The sequence below is a fragment of the Diabrotica virgifera genome, chromosome 6 (genome assembly GCF_917563875.1).
Source record: "Diabrotica virgifera virgifera chromosome 6, PGI_DIABVI_V3a".
Lineage (NCBI taxonomy): Eukaryota > Metazoa > Arthropoda > Insecta > Coleoptera > Chrysomelidae > Diabrotica > Diabrotica virgifera.
Genome location: NC_065448.1, coordinates 69441926 through 69466540, shown reverse-complemented (window position 1 = coordinate 69466540; position 24615 = coordinate 69441926).

Genomic DNA, 24615 nt, shown 5'->3' with positions numbered 1-24615 from the left:
TAAAAAGTATCGAAAACCTCCACATTTCACCCTTCGTAACTCTGGAACCGTTGATTTTATAATAATTATATATGGGATCTTTTTTGTTTTAAATTCCATGTAGAATATTTTTGTATGGAACATTATTTACGCTAAAGTATAGTTTTAGAAATATTGACTAAAAACTTAAAAAAACTATTAATTTACCGACTTTTCCCCCATCTCCCCCCCAAACCGGACGCTCAAAATGGTGTAACTTTTTACTGAACAATATGTGGCCCATATAGAACAATTTAGTGTTGAAGGAAAACTTTTACTTTGGATGTTTGGGTTAGGCCTTTTTTTGGACCAATTATACAATACTACCTCCGTAACTTTGAAACCCTTCATTTTAGAAGGATTATGCATAGAACGTTTTTCATTTCAAATTTAATGTAGAACATTTTTGTATAAAAGATTGTTCATGCTAAACCGCATAGTTTAAGAAATATTGACGAAAAACCTAAAAAACTACGAATTTACCGATTTCTCCCCCCTCTCCCACCCAAACCCGACGCTCAAAATGCTGTGACTTTTTTCTGAACATTATGTGGACCATATAGAACAATTTGGTGTTGGAGGATAACTTTCACTTTGGATGTCTGGGTTTGGGTCTAGTTATACCATACTATTTATCGCACATTTCAATCTTCATACCTAAATATTCTTGTAATAATCCCAAACTCCTTATATAAAAATTACATTTTAGTTTCTCTTCAAATATATCAATTATTACCTATGTATCCTTTGCTGCTATTAAAATGTGATCCACGTATATAAGTACGTAAACCCTTTCATTATTTATTACCTTGATAAACATGTATCAATATTGCTTTTACAAAAATATTTCCTTAATGACGTGATTTCCTCTTGCATAGCTTGCTTCCATTTTTCACTATCAGTTCTTTCAAGCGCTTCTTTTAAGTTTCTTGGTTCTTCTTCTTGGAATTCTATCAACTTTGCTATGTAGCGCTCAGGTGGAACACCTTTATTTACTTTGCTAGATCTACGATCAGCTGAATTCTCTATATCGAGATCTGTATCTAATTGATAGTTAGAATCACCGTCATCGTCATGGGATTGTTCCCAACTTAAGCTCTCATACGTGTTAGATGTATCCGTAGAATTTTCTATTTCCTCCATGTTTTCAAAATTTGCAACCTCTCTGTCTTCTACGTCGTTTGGCTCTATTTTCTCCCGTTCCATCATGGACCCAATGGATACTTCCTCACTTTTTGCCTCCTTTTTCTCGACGCATATATTTCTCTTGGAAAACACCACACCACGGCTAATTGTAATACGTTCTGTATCTACATTTAACAATCTATATGCTTTTGATTCATCGGAATAACCTACAAATACCAGTGACTCACCTTTTGGATCAAATTTAACCTTCATTTTTTCTTTGGGAATGTGGCTATAAACCGTAGACCCAAATATTTGCAAATTCGACACATTCGGTGTTACTTTATGCCACAATTCATAAGGCGTTTTTTCTTTCGACTTAGTAGGTAATCGATTTTGCAAATAATTTGCTGTCACTATCGCTTCCCCCCAAAATTTCTTTGCTAAACCCGCATCGATTAACATGCACCTAGCCATTTCAACTAGAGATCGATTCTTTCTCTCTGCAACCCCGTTTTGTTCTGGAGAGTACCCTGCTGTATATTGAATTTTTATACCTTTACCCTTTAAAAATTCCCTTAAATTATTATTTACGTACCACTTATTGTCGCCACCCCTATCCGACCTAATTACTTTTGTAACCCTACCTAACTGATTACTCGCAAATTCTATAAACTCTTTTATACATTTTACCGCTTCATTTTTATGATTTAATAAATATATAGTTGTATATCTAGAAAAATCATCAATTAAAGTCAAAATATAACGTTTACCCCCTGGAGTAACAGTCTTCATGGGCCCGCAAATATCCGAATGTAATAAGTCAAGAATATTAAATGTATTGCTATGAGAAAATTTTGGAAAACTCTTACGTAAAATTTTACCTTTCATACAGCATTCACAAGTTTCCCTAATCCTACAGTCTGTCATATCAATCCCGACTGCCATTTTCTTTTCCATTAAGTGTTTGACTGCATCCATGTCCCTGTGTCCAAACCGTCTATGCCATGTATGTTGACAGTTGCTGGAGTGCTCCAAAACACTCAATCCATGGTCCACAGTTGAAAGTTTGTATAAGTCCGGTGAAGGCACCGCACTCGCGACGACTTTTCCGTGTAAAACGATTTTACACTCGTTTTTATCGAATTGCATATTATGTCCCGCACTTGTTAGCTTTTTTACCGAAAGCAGATTTGAGTCTAATCCCGGCACATACAACACTTTATCGATTTTTAAATTTTCCACTCCCGATCCAGTCACGCACTCAATAAGTCCTGTCCCTATACCCTGAACCTCGGAGTATTGCCCTTTCTCCGCCAAACTTACAACGCCCTTTCTGCTACCGTCAAATTGGGTTAAGAATCCTTTGTAATTAACCATGTGGCTCGAAGCTCCTGAGTCAACATACCACGAAGCAGAATCACTTTTTCCGTCCCTTGAGCTATAATTAACCATAAAACATGCATCATCAGTACCTTCAGTGACTTTATTGGCCTTTTCCTTTTAAACGCTTTGTACTTAAAGCAATCTCGTTTAAAATGGCCTTCCTGGTTACAAAAATAACACTGCCTTGCTTCTGCCCTTGCAGTACCATTATTTTTGTTACCCTCGTATACTGATTTCATCACCGACTCCTCCTGATTTCTTCCCAAAGCTCCCTGACGTCTCCTGTACTCATCTATTAATTTACTCGTAACAAATTCTAGAGTAAATTCACTCGATGGCCTACTTTCCAGCGCTGTAATCAAAAAACTGTATGAGTCTGGAAGACTTCCCAGCAAAATTCCTGCTGAGAACCTGTCCTTAATTTCCTCCCCTAAGGCGGCCAGTTTATTCAACGATTCTAGGAATAAACTAATGTGTGCTTCCATATCACCATTCTCCTCTAGCGATAGCCTACAGATTTGCTTTAACAAAAACACCATACTAGACAAACTTGATTTCTGATGATACTCCCTTAGCGCTACCCACGCATCGCGCTCGAATTCCCTGTTCCGGATATGCACTAATTGATTAACGTCAACAAGTAAGGATATAGTTGACAAAGCCTTATCATTTTGTTTTTTCCAAGAACTGCTTCGATCTGCTTCTAATGGTAACTCACTCGAAACTATTTCCCATAGATCAGCATTGATGAGTAACATTTTCACTAAATAACTTGAGGATTGATAGTTCTTGCCGTTCAACTTTTCGACGTTATATTTCGCACTCTCCGCCATTATGTATTCGGTTAACACGAAAATTTCGCGACTGTACACTTTTAATTATTATCTTAATACAGGTGAGCTAACAACGTAACTGAGGCCCATAACCTATTAGAAATAGCAGATAATAAAAGGTACAAATAATAGTAAACAAACTATTTATTTTAACCGAAAAACCGTAATATTACAATATACAAAGAAATTAAGATACGTGTTTCTACAACGAGATACTCTTATAGACTACAAATCAAACACAAAACTCTACTGACATCGTTTCCACATTCATAATGTAACTCGACACTTTTTCTCGCAATTTTACGTTAAGAGTGTTCGACTTAAAAGGTTCGGGGAATCGCCCACTTAGACTGCATATGTCCATTTTACCACTAATAAAAATACCATAATTTATATTTGAATATATTCTAACAGTTTGATGATGAACCGAAGGAGCTGTAAAACTAGCAAATAATATAGAAGCAACCTGACCAGATGAGCATCTTGGAAACCAGGTGTTCCGGGAGTCGGTTCTGGTGGCATATTCGTGTTTAGCGACCCCAAAAAAACCCTCCAGTAATTTATTTGCATCAATTAAATGCCGAAAACCATCGAAACTCTAGAAGATGACGTCCCTTGCAGTGGCCCTGGCCACCACGACCTCCGGAGGTCAATTCTGATGCCATATTCGTGTATAGCGATCCCAAAAACCCATGAGTAATCTGTTTATATCAATTTATTGCCGAAACCCTCGAAACTCTAGAAGATGAAGTCCGTTGAAGGTCAAGGTCAAAGTAAAGGTCGCCATTGGATCATTGGATAGCCAGGAAAAAATCCTAGACTACTAGTGGTTTTCCTTGATCCAAACTTCTGCCAGATAACCAATAATTCAAGGAATCGGAATACCCAGTAAATCTTATAATTTTCCGAGTTTTTGCCTCTATATCTTGAAAATCCTTCATACGATCGAGTTGTGCCCAGGAGTATTTGCTATGCTTGAGAGAGTATTTTCCCAAAGTATGAACGAAATCCACTGCGCCCTAATTTCCATAAGGTTTGTGCGGGGTACTTTACCCTTAGGCAAAATATGATAAGGCGTTATTGCTAAGGCACCCATATTGAAAATTCGAGGCTTCTAAAAGACATTAACGTTATTTTTGCCATTTCAACAAATTTTGTTGTATATTAAATACTACTAAACACTACAAATCGATTATTATTTACTCAAAACAATGAAAGAAGAAGTTACATCTCTTTTTAAAAATATCCCCAGACTTTTCCGATATGTGTAGTGTAGGTATATAAAATTTATTAAAATATTAGTGTAATGGTTTTCAGGTAACAAAAGGACTTAAGCAAGGTTGTTGTTTATCTCCCATACTGTTCAACATATATATCGATGAAGCACTCAGGCACTGGAAGAAGAAGTGTAAAGGGATGGGGCTATCTATTGGGGATGAAACGTTATATCCGTTGCACTATGCAGATGACCAGGTAGTTATTGCCCAAGACAAAGAAGACCTGGAGTATATGGCTAGAAAACTAATGGAAGAGTACAAAAAATGGGGCCTCGAAGTAAATGTCCAAAAAACACAATATCTTTGCGTAGGAGGAGAAAATAATCCAGATGACCTCGACTTAGAAGATGAAACTATTAAGAAATATGACCAATGTACATATTTGGGGGTAAAACTGACAAAGACAGGACGAAGTGATGAAGCCATAAAAGACAGAATAACCAAAGGAAAACAAGTTATAGGTGCGTTGAATTCAGTATTATGGCAAAAAAATATAAGACCGGAAACGAAAAAACGAATATATAATACCATATTAAAACCAGTAATCGTCTATGGCTCAGAAGTGTGGCAGTTATCACAAAAACTTAAAGGTAACCTATTGGCAGTTGAAATGGATTTTTGGAGGAGAGCAGCGGGAAAGTCTAGATTAGAACATGTGAAAAATGAGGACATCAGGAGACAAATGAAAGTACAAAGATCAATTATAGAAGACATCGAAAAACAACAACTAATATGGTACGGACATGTTAGACGTATGGGGGAAGAAAGACTACCCAAAAAGATATTAGAATGGGTACCACCAGAGAAAAGAAAACGAGGACGACCACCAACAACATGGATCCAAGGAATCTCAAAAGCAATGTCAGCAAGAAATCTATCTGAAGAAGACTGGCAGAATAGACAGGCTTGGCGAACGGGAACCCAAAGGCGTATTACGCTGTGAACGGGATATATATATATATATATATATATATATATATATATATATATATATATATATATATATATATAAAATATTAGTGAATTCTCAATAATCTATTTATTTTGAATTAAACTTTCAATGCAATAGTTTCATAAAAACAACGAAGAACCATTAACCATTTTTATTGCGAAAAAATTGATCTCATCTACATTAACTTTTTAAAACGTAGGTACTGTAATTTTGCGGCGCTGGCACAAGAAATTTGCTCTACAGTGTTGCCAACACTGCTTCATTTTCACACCAACTTTGACGATAAATCTGTGCTCCGTGCGTAAAGAGAGTTAAGTCTCAAAACACTGTTTTGAGATAAACGCGTTTAAAGTTTGCAATAAAATGTTCGAGTTATACTTTTGGAGTTATTACAAGAATGTATCCCTCAAAATTCTTTTAAACACTTTTGATCAATTAAATATTTATTTCTCTCAATAACATAATCAATAGATAATATAAACAAACCACATAAGTATTATAAAAAAATAATGAACTTTTTCTTACATGGACACAATTTGCACAAATATCATGAACTTAACACGCTTAACGCATAACACAAACTATTACAAAAAGCATAAAACATAATATTTAATAATAATAATGGGTATTCTTAAGACTAAAGTAGCAGGTTATAATAAATAATAATACAAGAACATTTAGCAAGACCAAAACTTATGTTTATTCATCATAAACCAAGTAAGTAATAATATAAAATAGATACAGTCGGAAAAATGAAAGAGTACCCATGAACGAACATATAAAACACGCTGTAATTTCCTGTCACCGTGTCACACAAAAAATTGGCCAGCGCAAGTACATGTAATAATTATTGTTACATGTACTTGCACTGGACAATTTTCTTTGTGACAAGGTGACAGGAAAATACAGCGTGTTTTATATGTTCGTTCATGGGTACTCTTTCATTTTTCCGACTGTAAGTAAAATAATACAAAAAATAAAAAAAAAACTGATATGGAAAACAAATTAATATTTTTTAAGTTTTATTATTTAGTATTTACATTTTTTTCCTGCTTCCTGACAGTTTGTTTCGTTGATTTATTTTCTTGGCAATTCTTATTTTTTTCGGGGTTTTCACATTTACTTTCTTTTTTTGTCAACTAGTTGCACTATCTCTTCATTTTTTTAACAGGAATATCATCAGTGTAAGTATCCTCTGCTTCATTTCAGGTTATTAAGTCTATAGAATTAATGAAATACTGGTGAAATGTATGAAAGCAGGTTGAGGAGGTCATTTTTTTCTTCTTAGGTATAGGATTTTATCCTGGGTAACGTAAACTAGGATCCATTTTGCTAATGGCTTCTTTGCCTCTTCTTTTGAAACTAATGCATTGAAACGGTTGATTAAGGTCTAAGTAATTCTTGTAGTAAATTATTTCAGGCTCGTTTTTGACAAAATTCAGCCACTGTACATCTCTCCAGCTAAAATTGTTTCCAACAACATCAATGTCGGTTTTTAGCAGCTTAGCAAAGTCAAAGAAGCTATCTCGATTCATCTCCTTTATCACGAAAGGGCGTTTCTTACCAGTGCTTTGTATAACTTAGGCCCAATCATGAGGATGGTGGAAGATCCAGTACTAAAAATTTATGATTAATCTCTTCCAAGTTAGGAGAATTTTGCAGGGCTACCATACACATAGCTGCTACATAAGTATTCTTGTTTTGACCACCACATGTATCTGAGTACATGGTCAAACTTTTCGCAACAGGCTTTAAAGCTTTAGAAATAAATTTGTATACACATGAGCCAACTCCATTAGCATCTCTACCCATCTACACCTTCATGCCAAAGGTAACAGTAAATTGTGCCATCACTGCAGTCGTAGACTGTTAGACAGAACTATGCACGAGTGGACTGGGAAGGCATTGCTGCATGTCAAATGTCACAGTTTGGGTTGAAGGGTCTAGGACGTTTCATCGCCGCTAGTTCATCGCCGGTCGATTCATCGCCGGCCGATTCATCACCAGTCAGTTAATCGCTATTTGATATATTTCCGAATTTTCGACAGTTACATTTATTATTTATTTTTAGTATTAATTAGGAATTCTAGAAAATGCGAGATATGGCCATTCCCGTTGCCATACTTAATCTTTCAATAGTTTATAATATAAAATATATTATAATAATAATCTTTAAAATTTCACGGTTTTTAAATTTAAATTTCAATATTTCCAACCAAGAGAAACTGTTTCTTAAATTCGAAAAGAACCCAAAATTTCTGTACAAAAATTTAGGGGAAGTAGAACAGTAAATATAATAATATTTTTATCTTTTTAATTGTCATAAGTTTTGAACTGAATTTAACGTCGTGTCGTGTCATCTCCCATAATACAAAATCAACTGACTAACTGGCGATGAAACGGACGGCGATGAAACGGACGGCGATGAAATGGACTGGCGATGAACCGGCAGCATCGAAACGGCGGCGATGAACCGGCGGCGATGAAACGTCCCAATCCGGGGTTGAACGTTAACTTTTGTATTTTCTTTGTCTTTTTGGACTCATATGCACACTCCGCGTTATCATGGTGCTCATTTTTTTGTTTTAAAAACTCCTAGTTTTCATTCTCAGACCATATTTTAAATTGCATGTCTAGCCTATCACATTTTGAACATATGTATCCACTTTAGGCTTTTTAATTTTTAAATTTTAGTTGTGGAGCTCCTCACAAAACTTAGTATAGCTTACGGGTTTTAAACTGGTTTCAGATAGGTTACGCTTGTATTCTTCATATTATAGTGTCACTATAGTCAAATGTAGAGAAACAAATTTTTTCCCACAATCTCGTCTTGAGTATGGGCTTTCATAAGCTGGGATTCTAATTAAAAATGTATTTACTTTATTCCTTTCTTCTTCAGTTATAAAGATTTATCTAAAATTTTCTCTTTCATCCGGTTGAATTATTCCCAAAGAAGATGATCTTTTCTTTTGAATAATAGTTTATAGATATCAAATACTCCAAATAATTCCGACTTTCTCCAAATAATTTTAGTAAAATAGACAAATCAGCTTTGAAGGCGCGCGGCGTACAGAGAGTCAAGGTAATAACTTATTAGTATTAGTGTACAGTTTGTTAAGTCGCCAAATTGTGGGACTTAACACACTGAGTCTTCTTATTTCTTAAATAATGTTTAGTGTAAAGAGTGATATGTCTAAGTTCAGGACTTAACACGCTTTACACAGTTAGGATTGACCGTTTTCCATTTGTGTAAAATGAATATCTCAGTTTAGGAATTGAATTGGACTTGATAAATTATATACACATGTAGATATCAAAGTCTAACATACAGATAGTGCATTGGCTAATTTCGACCATTTTTGGACTTAACTCACTTTACGCACAGAGCACAGAAATTGTATCGTCTGTGAGCCGTTTAAGTTTTCTAGTGCCATAACCCTCAGAGGTTACGGCACTATTGGAGTTTTAGTTGAGTAATTTTTCTTGGCTAACAAATCCACTATCACATAGACGTTGTCATATAGAAATATTGAAAACTGAACGGTACTTATCACACATCCACTCACGGTCAAAGCGTAATGCAAACTCTCTTGTGGGAAGCTTGCTAATGCTGAGAGAGCCAAAACCAAAAATGGTAATAACGACACAGGCACATTATGCTAATTCTAAGATAACTAAATTACATATCCCAGAGACCGGCAGTTCTCGCCATGGCGCACAACCCTCGTACATGCGACACTATATGTATATACACGAAATTTTCGATTTTCTAAATCTGACTGAATTGAAAATTGAACCAAATCCCATCTTAAAGCATAGGAAAAGACTCGCCTATTCATATGTCAACCAGCCATTTTGGTCCAAGGGAGTGGATTTTACGGCCCTTCCCATTTAGGGTCTGTTTTTCGTTCTCGCCCTCAAAACTCCCAAAAATTTAGAAATTTAAGTCCGACTTTTGCGGCTCCTGATAGATTTTCAGAATTTTATTCAATTTCTATTTAAAAATGAAAAAATGTTTGTATGTATGTATGTATGTATGTATGTATGTATGTATGTATGTATGTATGTATGTATGTATGTATGTATGTATGTATGTATGTATGTTTGTGTAAAAGTTACACCGACCTGAATTTTTTTCTGTGTTTGAAGATGGGGTCAGCGCCGATTCAGAACCGGTGTAGTTTGTGACTTTTGACCACCCATAAGCCAGCTATAGGACTTAGTAAGTACAGAACGGCATGTTTTTTGGGGGTATATATCTTGGGTTCAAGGAGAGACAGGAAAACAACAAATACATCTAATCAATAGCGTTGAGTTAAGCTTTCAAATGGTGGCTAAGCGGTTAGGATCAGACATACACACGGCTCGGTATAGCCGAAAAAGTGAAAAACTAAACTTTGAAATCTTTTTTCAACAATTACTCAAAATTTCAACCTACGCGTTGCGCCAATAACTGAGTGTTTGTAGGAGGACTCTAGACGTGTCTAACACTGTATATCTACTATGTAATTTTTAAGTTATAGGCTTCATAAATAAAATCGAATCTATTTCCTATGGGAAAAACGGTTTTTAAAGCTCAATAATTCCTGTAATACCTTCAGTTATCATATTTGACCTTGGATGCATCAGATATTACTTGTCAATACGTTTCAAACTCATGGTTAACGATCAAAATCGGTTAAGCCGTTTCAAAGTTATCAAGCTTCAAAGTATAATCCATTTAACGATTATGGCCGAAATGGTTTGTGTAGTCGTAGTGGTTACGACGCTAAATTTGATAGAGAAATCCGAATTCATTTACCGGCCATCACAATATTTTTTTTCAACCTATTTCGAATAGAAAAAAAATCTAGTGTACATTCGATTAGATCATTTGGGAGATATGCGAGAAAGGCGACTTAACGCTTATCTTGGAATCGATAAACATTGCATTCAACTTCATACATTTAATTTATTAATAAATTTGAAAAACTTCTGATACAAGAATAAAAAACCGCTAAACGCGCCGTAAAAATGAGTGGTGCCATCAATATTTCAGCTACAAAAGAACTGATATGAATATTACGTGGCGCGAAAATGTATTGTCATTTTGATGGAAAATAAAATTCTAGTTTTATTTTAAAAGATATTTCCATCATATTTGCTAAATTTGAAGTAAAACATGCCACAAAAGAGCTTCAAATACAAACTGTAACAAAGTTACTATTTTGTGGTGCGTTTTACTTCAAATTTAGCAAATATTATGGAAATATCGTTTAAAATCAAACTAGAATTTTGCTTTCCATCAAAACGAAAATACATTTTCGCGCCACGTAATATTCATATCAGTTCTTTTGTAGCTGAAATATTGTATGCGCCACACATTTTTACGGCGTTTAGCGGTTTTTTTATTCTTATGACATTATTCTACAATGAACGTCTAAGTGAATGTGTTAGGCCTTAGTAGCCTAGTAAAATAAAAAAAAGTCAAAATGTAAATTCGTACAGGTTGAAACAAATTTTATATCAAATTTTAGGTGTATACAAAAGATATTTTCAAAAAAGTATCCAAATCATACAAGGGGATCATTGTTTAAATAATTAAAAAGGGGTCATTTTTGCAAAAAAATTACTTTTTTTACTGCTGAGGTCATTTAATTACTAATCAAAGTCAATAGGATTATTTTCTGTAAAGTTGAAGGGTAAATCTTTCACATAAGACTTACTTAATTAAAATTGACCCCATCTTTATTTAAATAATTGTATATAAAACTATAAAAACACATTTGCAAAAAATTATTTTTAGCGTTTTAAATAAACACTATAAAATATCTTTTTTTACAGAAGAAGTTGTTCTATGTTACCAGTATTAAGCAAAAAAAAATTGGTCAAGGAATATTTAATATTTTTTGAGATATTGAATTTGTTTATTAAATGTTACTATATTTTCAATTGCAAAAACGCCGTTGTTGCCAAAGAAATATTGACCTGAATATGATCTCGTTATTTTGATTTTTATCGATAATTTCGATAAATGTATTTATAAATTCAAATTTCAACGAAACTCCCCCCTAAAATGGCATTTGAAAATTATTCAAATTTGTTTATATTTTGTTTTTTTAATAACGTCGCGGGGATTAAGTATTTTGAAATACCGTTTCGACAATTGGGTTCCTGGGAATTTTTTACTAATTAACAAAATTTTTTTGTCGTTTTTTCTTCTTTTTTTTCCTTGGAGTTATATTACTACGGGCCCTTTTAGGGTTAAATTTCATTAAGAATATTGAATCTGCGAGTTGTAGATTCTAGACCTAAAAATATTAAGATTTAATTAAAATCTCTTAAATAAAATGTGGCCACTTACTGAGATATAGGGTGTTTTATTTATAAATTTAAAAATTATTGTTACCAAGTACTTTAAAACTATTTGACGTATCCTTATCATACTTGGCAGAAAGTGTGGCTATTATACACCCTATTAAACTGTGGTTATTAATCGTTTCTAGGTAGTGCCAGAGGCGTACGACAGGGGATAGTGAATGATTAACCCTTCCCAAATTCTACGCCACTGAGTGAATTATTATTTTAGCGAAATTTTTCGATTCTCCAATACTTTGTATGTAAATAACTTTATTGGTATCGATAAAGTCATCAGTGTGCGAGATATTGGAAGTTTAAAATGAATGAATTATTAATGAATCAAAATAACTATGCCGTTTCATTTTAAACGTCCAATATCTCGAAAACTAATGACTTAATCGTTACCAGTAAAGAGTATATTATTTACACAAAAAGTATTGGAGAATCAGAAAATTTCGCTGAAATAGTATTTCCCTAAGTGGCGTAGAACTTGGGAAGGGTTAACCATTAACTATCCCTTGTCGTACGCCTCTGGTAGTAGATTGAAACTTTTATTTATCACAATTTAGTAGACTGTAGACACTTTCTGCTAAGTATGATAAGGATGCGTCAAATAGTTTGAAAGTACTTGGTAAAAATAATTTTTAAATTTTTAAATAAAACACCCTGTAACTCAGTAAGTAGCCACATTTTATTAAAGTGATTTTAGACCAATCTTAATATCTTTAGGTCTAGAATCTACAACTTGAGATTCAACATTCTTAATGAAACTTAACCCTAAAAGGGCCCATAGTAGTATAACTTCAAGAAAAAAAAATGAAGAGGAAAAAAGACAAAAAAATTTGTTAATTAGTGAAAAATTCCCAGGAACCCAATTATGGAAACAGCATTTCAAAATATTTAATCACCGCGACGTTACTAAAAAAACAAGTTATAAACAAATTTGAATAATTTTCAAATGTCATTTTAGGGGGAAGTTTAATTGAAATTTGAATGTATCAATACATTTGTCGAAAATATACATAGAAATAAAAATAATAAGATTTAATACAGGTGAATATTTCTTTGGCAACAACCGCGTTTTTGCAATTGAAAATAGAGTAACATTTAATAAACAAATTCAATATCTCAAAAAATATTAAATAGTTTTGGACCAATTTTTTTTCAGTTAATACTGATAACATAGCGCAACTTTTTCAGTAAAATAATATATTTTATAGTGCTTATTTAGAACGCTAAAAATATTTTTTTGCAAATTTGTTTTTAAAGTTTTATGTATAATTATTTAAATAAATAGGGGGTTAAATTTAATTTAGTAAGTCTTATGTGAAATATTTACCCTTCAACTTTGCAGAAAACAATTCTCTAGACCTTCATTAGTAATTGAATGATTTCAGCAGTTAAAAAAGTATTTTTTTTGAAAAAATGACCCCTTTTTAATTATTTAAACAATGATCCCCCTTTATGATTTGGATACTTTTTTGAAAATTTCTTTTGTACGAACCTAAACTTTGATATAAAATTTGTTTCAACCTGTACGAATTTACATTTTGATTTACATGTAGTGTAATTTTATTTTACTAGACTATAGGCCAAAAACAGATTTTGAATTTTTTTAGGGTTATGGCACCTTTGAAGTCAGGGTGCGACATGTATTCCCAAAATTAAATTCCGACAGAGGTCGCTCAAAATTTCAAAGATGGACGATAACTCTAGGAAAACAATTCATTTTGTTATTTGACCTCACAGTTAAATTAAAATCATTTACACGAGTGTTTTGCCAATGTAACCACTAAGTTTTGCCACTAAGACATCTTATAGGTTAACCCATTTAGCGCCAAAGGTGCGAAAACGCACCATTTTTTTGTAGATTTTTTTTTGACAATTCGTTAACTTTTTTTAAATCTTTGTATTTTTTTAAGCAACCAGAAGATATAAGTGTAACTGAATTTAATTTTGTTTAATTTCCAAACTCATGCTTTCATCACAAAAATATTTTCTAAATGTCCGACATTTTCAATCCTTTGACCCAACTTTATTTTTACTGTAGTAATTTTATTGGCGTAGCACTTTTGTGGTCAAATAAATTAAAACATTATTTTTTTAACCTATTTGTACACCAATTGTTATAAAAATACAAAAAAAAATTTCCTGAGTCATCAAATCTCGTGTTTGAAAATAATGGTTCGATAACGAACCATTGGCGGAAGTCGACATATAATCCTGTCTGATCAGTAATAAGTTCAAGGTGATGCACAGGCAGTAATTTGTTGGGATATTTCTTTATTTTGTGTAAAAACACGTATCCACCATGCTTGCGTTCCGAGCTCCTGCAACTGCTCCACATAGTGGACACGTTTGGCGCGCACGGACTGTGCAATTGTGCGCACTCTGCCTCGGCGCTCCAATCTGTGGCAGTTTATATGTAAGGGAACGCATACCGTATCGATTGGAGCAGTTGCAGGGAGCGCAAGAAGTTCGTGAACATAGTGGATGGTTGGCGCTCTCGGACCATGCAACAGTGTGCGCTCCGCCTCAACGATCCAATAGGTGGCGGTTTATATGTAGAGGAGCGCATGCATGTAGATGGGAGCAGTTGTAGGGAGCGCGGAGCGCAAGAGGTTTGTGAAGATAGTGGATGGTTGGCGCTCCCGGACCGTGCAAAAGTGCGCGCTTCGCTCGGCGGTCCAATAGGTGGCGGTTTATATGTAGAGGAGCGCATGCCGTATCGATGGGAGCAGTTGGAGGGAGCGCGGAGCGCAAGAGGTTTGTAAAGATAGTGAATGGTAGGCACTCCCGGACCGTGCAACAGTGCGCGCTCCGCCTCGGCATTCCAATTGGTGTCGGTTTATATTTAGAGGAGCGCATACCGTATCGATTGGAACAGTTGCATGGAGCGCGGAGTGCAAGAGGTTCGTGAACATAGTGGATGGTTGGCGCTCCCGGACCGTGCAACAGTGCGCCAACGACCGTGCGGCAGTGCCTCGGTGGTCCAATATTACGAACGTAGTGGATACGTACCTTAAGAAAGACGGGTATTCTGGTATTCAGTTTTGTTATAATCTAGGGTGGGGTGGGGGGGGGGAGGGGGCTGCGTAAGGGAGGTTGTGTAGTGTTGTAGACAATATGTCGATTTGTCGAATTTATGCAACTGGCACAGTGCAAGATACAGGATTGGGAAGTGTAAACTGGAAATATCTAAAATAATTTCTAAAAAAGATAGAGGGCCGTTCGACTTCGTTTTTGAGAAAGAAGCTGAAGAAGGTGTAGGCAATGTTCTAACCATACTATTTTTGTTTGTCAAAAATTCCAGGTCCATTTACACTCTAAATGTTTTGAGATTTTGCACAAAAAATAAAATTGTGTATTTCAATTTTTATATCTCATTTCCGCCAAAGGTTCGAAAACGAACCATTTTGTTGTTGTGACACCTGCCATTATCAAAGTGTAAAACAATTTTTTTACGAATGTTTAAATTTATTTTACTCTAGTTAATCAAATATATTACATATTATTGCAGTATTTCTTTGCTTGGCGGTTAATTGGTTAAAGACGACTCAAAATAATTATGTTTCATCTGTATGCATTCATTAAAATTTGATGCTAGCTACTGATTTGTTTTTACCTTTTTTTCATAAAAAAATCTGGCCCCCCGATAATCACACAGTGTTTTAAAAATTATTAATCTATCTTAGAATTTCTAATTTTGTTTTTAATTTAGTTAATAGGTACACTAGAATTTATTTTACACCAACAGATAACAATTTTTAACCAAATAAAAACTGTAAACTAAGTAGGTGACTTTATTTTATAATAATTGTGTTCTGGAAATTATGAGGAGGTCGGAATATTTTGCATAACAATGTACATTCTATGTACAGAATAATATACTACATTTTATTTATTTATTTAATTTTAAATAAATAAAGCAGTCGCTTAAACATTAAAAAATACTACGTATAATACAAACGTTAAATTAACGAAATGTGTGATTTGGAATTAGTTAGTTTACGTCATTACGTAAAGTATAATAGCAATGAATACTGAGGTACACTGCCATAGTGTTTTTAAGTCGACATCATTGTTAATTTTAACATAAACTGACCGCCAATATGTACACAAATTAATGACAAACTCAATGTTTTCCTTGAGTTGATGTTTTCAAATTCGCCACCAGGCGTCGCCCACTTTGCGGTTCCTCGCCAATTATTTTTGTTCGAAGAAGCCGTTCAGAAGAAACACACGAATCACAAACCGAACTAAAGCAGGCGGTGCCCAGCTTCATACTGCACAGAATATCAATCATAAACATTCATAAAATTAAATATATTTTCTAAACGTGTCCAAATTATAAAAGCCGAAAAATATAAATCTTCAATTTACTGCCATAAAGTGAGCAGCTCGGAGCATGGTATATCAGTTTATTACCTCACTAAATCCATAAAATTTTAAAAGCAAAACATTGCAAATACTTGCAAATATACTTGCAAATTATTTTTAACACATGACTAGAGGAACGATTGGATGATTGTGGATACAGTTTGACAAGCTGGTCATCTGCATGTAAATATAAAAGAAAGTTTTATTAGAGAGATAAAATAGGCATGCTTTTCTGCTTGTTTTGACTGCGGTGTTGCCACGTAAAAAATTTATTTGTGATGAGAATATTACAAAAAAAAATTCAGTGAGCACGTTAAGGTTGAAATATGTTAATTTTTTCGTGAATGGGTGATTTTGGTAATAAATCTCGAAACAGGTCGATTTTAATTTTTAAATTATTATTTTTTGGCATATTATATAACATACTAGTGACGTCATCCATCTATGCGTGATGAGGTAATCGATGACTTTTTTTAAATTAGAATGTCGTGTGCTATATTTTAAAGGTTATTCAATTCCATATTCAGTAATATAAATATTCTTCTTCTTCTTCTTCTTCTTCTTCTTCTTCTTCTTCTTCTTCTTCTTTTTGTACAGCCATGACTCTGTCTGTTTTTTCAATGTGCCTCTACTAAGTTGTGGTTCCATCGTTTTCGTGGTCTTCCCACTGATCGTCTCTCTATTGGGGAAACGTCTCTCGTTGTCCTACTATCATATTTGTTGTCACTCGGCTTATGTGGTCATTCCATTCTATTCTTCTGTTTCTTACCCAGTTATTAATGTTATACGCCTTGCACCTCCGTCGTATATCTGTACTTCTAGCTCAGTCCCATAGAGCCTTACCATCGATTTTTCGAAGGGTTTTCATCTCCGCTGTTTCGAGCAATCTTTTTGTCCTCTCTGTGTCGGGTCGTGTTGGTCTGATGACTGTTTTGTAAATTCAGCCTTTCATTTCTTTTCCGATATTTTTATTTTCCATATTGTGGCATTCAGGCAACCTGCGGCTCTGTTTGCTCTATTCACTTGATCTTTCACTTCTGTTTCGAGCCTTCCGTAGCTAGATAGTGTAATGCCTAGGTATTTAAACTCCATCACTTTTTCTATTATCTGACCTTCCACCTCCAATTTACATCTTATTGGATCTGCCAGACAATCGTTTGTCAAAATGAAAAAGTTCCTATGCAGCCGGGACATAAATATAAACTTAAGAACAAGAATGTTGAGGTGCTATGTTTTCTCCGTTCTGCTGTACGGCATGGAAGCTTGGACGCTGAAAAAGATAAACATCAAAAACATTGAGGCATTCGAAATGTGGTGTTACAGGAGAATGTGGAAAATACCATGGACAGAAAGAGTAACAAATCAAGATGTTCTGCTGAAGATGGGGAAGGAATGCGAAGTCATAAAAAGTATACAAACGAAAAAACTGGAATATCTAGACCACATAATGAGAGGAGAAAAGTACTCTATGCTAAGACTCATCATCCAAGGAAAAATCTCGTGAAAGAGAAATGTGGGACGCAGGAGGATTTCCTGGTTGCGAAATTTAAGAGAGTGGTATGGGTGCACGGTGCAGTTCAATACAGTTGTTTTGAGCTGCAGCCAGCAAAGTTAAGATTGCTGTGATGGTAGCCAACCTCCGATAGGAGATGGTACTGCAAGAAGAAGAAGAAGGATCTGCTGTTATAACCATGCATTTTGTCTTTTGTGAGGAAATTAACATGATAAATTTTCTGGCGATTATGTTGAATTGGTGCAGCATATGTTGTAAATCATTTTCACTTTGAGAGATTAGTATTGCATCGTCCGCATAGTAGATTATTTTAAGTTGTTTTTCTCACATTTGGGAGATTATTTGGGAAATATTAACATAATTATTTATACCTTCCTTTGTTACCAAAAAATTGTTATTAATTAAATTAATACAGAAAGAAGAATGTATGTAATTTATTTAATTAAAAATACATTTGACTGTTGTCATAAAACAGAAAAGAATGTTTATATGTCAAATAAATATTGTTTTTAGCTTAAATTAAATGTTCAAACTGCCAAGAGGTAGGTGGGTGCCAGATGTCTGGGCACCAGATGCTTCGGGGGTCGGTCCTGATGACGTATTTGTGTTCCTCCAAGTTATCTGTTTCCAGTAACAAAAGTTGTTCCTTTCACAACCTATGGTTGTGACACCTAGGTAATAACGAAAAGTGATGAAGCATAACTTAGAACAGTTGAGAGAAAAATACTAAGAAAAGTATATGGCCCGGGGTAAGAGAAAAACGGCACATGGAGAATCAGAAGAAACGACGAGGATAATGAATTGAATGAAGGTTGCGATATTGTACGATTTGTGAAAAGTAAAATCTGTTATGGCTGGAACATGTGCAGAGACAAGACAATGAATAGACAACAAAGAAAATATTACAATGGAAGCCGATAGGAAGGCGAAAAAAAAGGAAGGCCCACAACGAGATGGTTGGATGGCACGAAAGATGACCTGAAAACCATGAACAAAAGATAATGAAGAAGAAGGGCATAAGAGACATCCGAGTGAAAGGACACAGCCGGACAGGCAAAGACCCGTCCTGGGTTATGATTTTAAAATAAAAAGAAGAAGACATATTTATTCACTTTTGGATGCATTTTAAAATGCAAATATGCATTTCCACCCATTTTTCTAATGTAGAAGAAGAAGAGGACATGTTAGTTCACTTTTAGATGCACTTTGTGCAGTTTAAAATTCAATAATTATACATCTCCACCCATTTTTATATTGCATACTTTTTCCCTGACATCATCCGAAATACAATGCAAAAAATTGCAAGTATCTAGGTGCTGTACTTAAAAATCCATTTATTCCGATATTCATCTAATTTATTTAAATCTATAATTAGTCCAGAAAGCCACTGCGCATCCGCTAGGGAAAATATTCTAATTCGGATTTTTTGCACAATTTTACTCAAAAAGGACTCCTTTTAACAAATTTGCATGTTGCCAGGACCAAAAGGTGGTCAAAAATTTTTTAAACGTTTTTTTTTGTTTTTTTCCTAAAATTATTTTTTTTGCATGGAAAAAAGTTTTTTTTAGGTTTTTTGGATCATTCCAAACAGAAAAGGCCTTTAGTGACTTTTCTCTAAAAATGATAGTTTTTGACATATAAGCGATTAAAAATTGAAAAATTGCGAAATCGGCCATTTTTAACCCTCAAGAACTATGTGAAAAACTGAAAATTTGAGTGTTGCCAAGGTAGGTAGATATTCTTTAAACATCGATTGATGAAATCCCGAAGAGTTTTTTTCAATACAATATTCAAAACTAGTTTGTTTCTTAATTGGTAATCAAGCGTGCGCGACACTATTTTCCACCGACAGTATGGTGCAAATGAAAGGAATAAATTCGTTATTTCGTAAACCTACGACTTTAAGGAAAAATCCCGAAACAGGTCGATTTTTATTTTTAAGTTATGATATTGTGGCGTATATCGTATACTAGTGACGTCATCTATCTGGGCGTGATGACGTAATCGATGATTTTTTTAAATGAGAATAGGGATCGTGTGGTAGCTCATTTGAAAGGTTCTTCAATTTTCTATTCAGTAATGTAAACATTTACATAATTATTTATACAGGGTGTACTTCGACTTATTTTTTTGTCAAATAATTTAATTTAATAAAAATTTTTTGGACACCCTGTATAAATAATTATGTAAATGTTTATATTACTGAATAGAGAATTGAAGAACCTTTCAAATGAGCTAGCACACGACCCCTATTCTCATTTAAAAAAATCATCGATTACGTCATCACGTTCAGATGGATGACGTCACTAGTATACCATATATGCCACAATATCATAACTTAAAAATAAAAATCGACCTCTTTCGGGATTTTTCCTTAAAGTCGCCGGTTTACGAAATAACGAATTTATTCCTTTCATTTGCACCATACTGTCGGTGGAAAATAGTGTCGCGCACGCTTGATTGGCAATTAAAAAACAAAGGCGTTTTGAATATTGTATTGCAAAAAACTCTTCGTGATTTCTTCAACCGATGTTCAAAGAATATCTATCTACCTTGGCAACGTTCAAATTTTCAGCTTTTCAGATAGTTTTTGAGGGTTAAGGATGGCCGATTTCGCAATTTTTCAATTTTTAATCGCTTATATGTCAAAAACTATCATTTTTAGAGAAAAGTCCAAAAAACGTAAAAAAACTTTTTTCCATGCAAAAAAAAATAATTTTAGGAAAAAAACAAAAAAAAAACGTTTAAAAAATGTTTGACCACCTTTTGGTCCTGGCAACATGCAAATTTGTTAAAAGTAGTCCTTTTTGAGTAAGATTGTGCAAAAAATCCGAATTAGAATATTTTCCCTAGCGGATGCGCAGTGGCTTTCTGGACTAAATTCAAATCTATTTATTCCGGTATCCAACATGCCCTGGTCTAAATTTACGGTCACAGTAAATGCCAATAGACCGGGCAGTATCTTCGCCCCCGCTAGCGAAATTATTCCGATTCGATTTTTTTGCACAAACTTACTCAAAAAGAGGTCCTTATAACATATTCACAGGGTGCCGGGCGGTGCCGTGGTCGAAAAATTGTTTAAACAATTTTTTTAAACAAATTCACAAAAATAATTTTTTATTTCAAACAATTTTTTTAGATAAATTGGGCCATTCTGAGCAAAAAAGGTCTCTTGTCATTTTTTTCTAAAATTGATTGTTTTCGAGTTATATGCGATTTAAAATTGGAAAAATGCGAAAATGGCCAATTTCAAGGCTTACTAACTCATTTAAAAATTATTATTATTAAATTCCAAAAGTGACCAAATCAAGCTTCAAACCCCTTCTTCAAGTTACTGAAGAGATTTTTATGAATATTTTATTATAAAGCTGTTATTTTTAATTATTCACAATTAGCGATTTAGTCCAAGATGTATCGTCGCGTCGCCCCCGTTAGTGAAATTATTCCGACTCGATTTTTTTACACAAGCTTGCTCAAGTTGGACTATGGCGATAATTGTTAATAATTAAAAATAGCAGCTTTGTAATAAAATAATGACAAAAATCTCTTCATGACCTTGAAGAAGGGGTTTTAAACTGGATTTGGTCACTTTTTGAATTTCATAATAATAATTTTTAATCGAGTTATTAAGTCTTGAAAGAGACCATTTTCGCATTTTTCAAATTTTTAATCACATATAACTCAACAACAATCAATTTTGGAAAAATAACAAGAAACCTTTTATGCTCACAATGACCCAACTTATCTAAAAAAATATTGTTCGAAATGAAAAAATTATTTTTGTGAATTTGTTTAAAAAAAATTGTTTAAACAATTTTTCGACCACCGCACCGCCCGGCACTCTGTGGATATGTTATAAGGACCTCTTTTTGAGTAATTTTGTGCAAAAAAATTGAATCGGAATAATTTCGCTAGCAGGGGCGACGATACTGCCCGGTCTACAATAATTATTTGTGCATTTCGTTTGAGAGCTTCTGCAATTATAGACAAGTATGTGTTTGGCAAGTGTATAAATAATTGTGATTCCTTTGGCTCGGGGCATTTTTTAGGGGCAACCAACGAGTGACAAATAATTATTGTACCAGCAAATTCACACGACATGGCAAGTATACGCAAATAACGATTATTCGCCAAGTACTGTTTGAGTCCGGCTTAAGCGTTTAGAAGTGTTATATGAGACATCCTGTTATAATATGAGAATGACATGCTTAAATTGTTGGAAGGAATATCTGCGAGCATATTACCTAAACTAGGGCCGGCGTAGATCAGGCGGTAGTATGCTTGACTCGCGTGCTGGTAGGCCGGGGTTCAAATCCCAGCGCTGGCAAGAACAACTAGACAATTTTAAAATTTCTATAGGCCACAGGTCGACTCATTAGTGCAGCCGATATGTGAAACAATTGTGCATTTAATGATAGAAGTATGTAATTTGGACCACATATACTACACATATAAAGGTTTAAATTTAGATATGAGGCCATCTCAGATTTTGCCTTTTACAAAAATGGCGGGTATTCAAAATGGCGACTAAACATATGTGACTAATAGCATGATAACTTTTGAACGAGACGTCAGATTTCAACCAAACGCTATAGCGGGATAAGATGGTCAAAAATGTCCCCGCACCGATCAGCGACGCTACCTATGTTTTCGATAAAGGATATAAAATTATGCCCTCATGTAAATTTTTAGCTTCCCAGAGGTCCTAGAACGTCTTAAATCGAGAAAAGAAGAATTTTTAGGTTTTATTTTTTTTGAGCGCCATTTTACTTTAAAATGTCTAAAAAAATTCTAGAGGTTGTATCTTTTGAATGCAAAACAACCTGATTTTTTTCAGATTTTTGTATTGAAAAATGAGCCCAGGAAAAATTTTTCAAATTTTCAAAAAAATTTTAGGTTATGATGATATGATTTGGCCAAATTTTAAATAGTATTTTTTGTGTACTTTTGCCGTTCTTTTAAATGGCAGAGGCAGAAATTTTAATATCTGAGCGGTAAGAACGAAAAAATCAAAAAAACAGTTTTTGGCTGTCTCGACATGCATCTCGGGACAGCTAATTTTAGGATTTAGGATCCTGACTACAACTGAAAAAAAACTAAAAGTGTGAATTTTGTCATAAAATTTGGTATGTGAGGTTATAACAGTATTTGCAACAACTTTTCCAAATAACTTTTCGATATCTCTAACGCGAAGCAAATCGAATCGCACATCGAAAATTCACCCTGTTTGTGGATTCGCAGTAGGCCGCGTTTAAAATTTAAAGTTCAGTTAATTCTTTTAAAAATTGTGAACCATCAACCTGTAGGACTGTGCAAAATTTCAAATATGTATATATTTTGATAGCCGAAACATAGGGGTGTCTTTATCTTAAATGCGGCACACTGTATCTTATCAATGCGATAATTTATTGCAACTAATATAGTCGTATTCTTTATAGATTCAAAATATACAATCAAAATACTGACTATTTCACTAATTTTATCATAAAAAATTCAAATTGATTGCATTGAAGTATTGAACCAATTGTTGTCAGATTTTCCGGTTTTCTGGAAATCTAATGAAATTTCTTATTTCAAATGGAACACCCTGTACATTTTTTGGTACATTTATTAAAAAATAAATTAAAGAAATTATAAAAATAAATTTTTTCGGCCCGTGTAGACATTATTTTACGTTCTTTGGATAATTGTGATCAAAATAGGTCTTTTGTAATTTTTCTCTAAAGTGAATAGTTTTTGAGTTATAAACAATTTAAAACTGAAAAAAATCGAATAATAGCGATTTTCAAGGTTCAAAAACACAAATAAAAAATATTATTTTTGAAAGTGCGGAATACCCAAATTCAAGCTAAACACTTCTTCCAGGGGTTTGCTATAAAATTTTTTGGCACGTTTTATTCTAAAACATTGCTTTTTAATAAATGTTAATGAAGCGCATATGAGAGGACCAGCGATCGGGCTGCATTAACAACTAAAAAACAATAGTTTAGAATGAAACAAGCTCAAATTACTTACTGTTAACTGATAAAATAAGGCTTTACCTTGAATTTATGTACTTCGCAGTTTCAAAAATAATATTTTTGATTTGTGTTTTTTAACCTTGAAAATCGTGATTATTCGATTTTTTTTCAGTTTTAAATTATTTATAACTCGAAAACGATTAACTTTAGAGAAAAATTATAAGAGAACTTTTTTGTTGCCAATGGTTGAAAGAACGTAAAATAATGTCTACCCGGGCCGAAAAAATTGATTTTTATAATTTGTTTAAAAAGTTTTTTTAAATAAATGTAGCAATAACTCCGAAATTATGGCCTTTAGATATAGGGATTATAACATGGAAAATAATCAGTATTTCTTAAGGACTTCAAAACGCAAAAAATATACAGAGTGTTCCATTTGAAATAAGAAAGTTAATTAGATTTTCAGAAAAACGGAAGATCTGACAACAATGTAAGTATTACTATAATATCGGTCACGTTAGGAAACCCCTACGCACCATAATCTATGAAAATCGTGCAAGCCGTTTCCGATATAATTGAGGGTTTCCATACATAAAACTCACTCTGTATATTATATTATATTATTACACATTGATTGGTTCAATACTTCAATGCAACCAATTTGAACTTTTTATGATAAAATTAGTGAATTAGTCAGTATTTTGATTGTATATTTTGAATCTATAAAAAATAGGACTATATTAGTTACAATAAATTATTATCAAATTAATAAGATACAGAGTGTCGCATTTAAGATGAAGACACCCCTATGTTTCGGCTATCAAAATATATG